A 1,183-nucleotide genomic window follows, 5' to 3' on the forward strand; every position below is an offset into this window, starting at 1 on the left:
ACAACATAGGCTTGAGGCTCTGGATTATGTTATTTCTTGGAAATAGTATTGGGTTTTATTCTGGGAGGGTTGAATATATGACTAGCTAGGGTCTATTTCAACTTTGCCTTCCCTTTTAGGGAGCCCCAGCATGTAGTCAGCATTGCTAGTGCATGCCTTTCCAGCTACTCAGGAACCTGAGGCAGGAGAATCGCTTGAGCCCAGGATGTGGAGGTTGCAGTGAGCCGAGATTGCGCCACTGAACTCCAGCCTGGAAAACAGAGCAAGATTTCATCTCAAAAAAAAGAAAAAGAAGAAAAAAAGAAGGAAAAAAGAAATCATGAAATAAAGCAAGCATCCTGTGAAAAGATTGTTTAGCTTAAGATTACATAAGAACCCTCCAAGCAATCACCTGTGTCACCACAGAGTCACACCTTGCACTGGGCCAGACACCGCCCTGTGAGGAGCTGAGTTCTCCTGACACTTCATGCTCAGTGGTTTCCATGACTCTTCTTTGAGACCAGGGGTTCCCTTTGTTGTAGGTTTTTGTCATGCAGAGTCAAGCAGCACTGAGCATTGGGAAATCAGAGAAGGAATTTCCAGGCAAGGGTCCCAGTTCAGAAGCCAACTGGAGAGGACAGTAGGAGACTCACCCTTTGGGAAATGGGTTTGAGAAATACGTATCTATTTTCACCACTTCTATTATTCTATATTCCTGCTTGTCTATTCCTTAATTTCTCCTTTTTACACTCAAAGCTAGACTGTGGATTCTAGCTCTGATCAAAGCTCCAAATGTGCACAGACACCTTCTCTGAACCCTTCAGGCAGCAAACATGCCTCTGTCTGCTCCCCTTGCTGCAGAGCCCATGGACCATGGTCTGGAAGCTTCCTAACTCACCCACTCTTCTTCCCTTGGCTGGAAGTTTCCTTGTTGGTTTCAGGTCTCAGCTCCCCATTGGATTTCCTCTCCAGACTGACACTTGAAGGATTACTTTTGCCACTTTGTTCTCATTATTCCCAATGTCCTTCCCTAACTCCACCCTTATAATGCCCCAAATTGTTAGATGCTAACCAGTTCTATTCCCTTTTGGTGCCCTTTTAAAATGCTGTGTATGTTGCTATAATTTTTCAATTTTGTTGCAGGCTTTGATTTCCGTATCCATTTCTTCAACTGGATTATGAGCTTCTGAAGAAAATATTGTAT

Source organism: Colobus angolensis, unplaced genomic scaffold (genome assembly GCF_000951035.1).
Source record: "Colobus angolensis palliatus isolate OR3802 unplaced genomic scaffold, Cang.pa_1.0 Scaffold2, whole genome shotgun sequence".
Classification (NCBI taxonomy): domain Eukaryota; kingdom Metazoa; phylum Chordata; class Mammalia; order Primates; family Cercopithecidae; genus Colobus; species Colobus angolensis.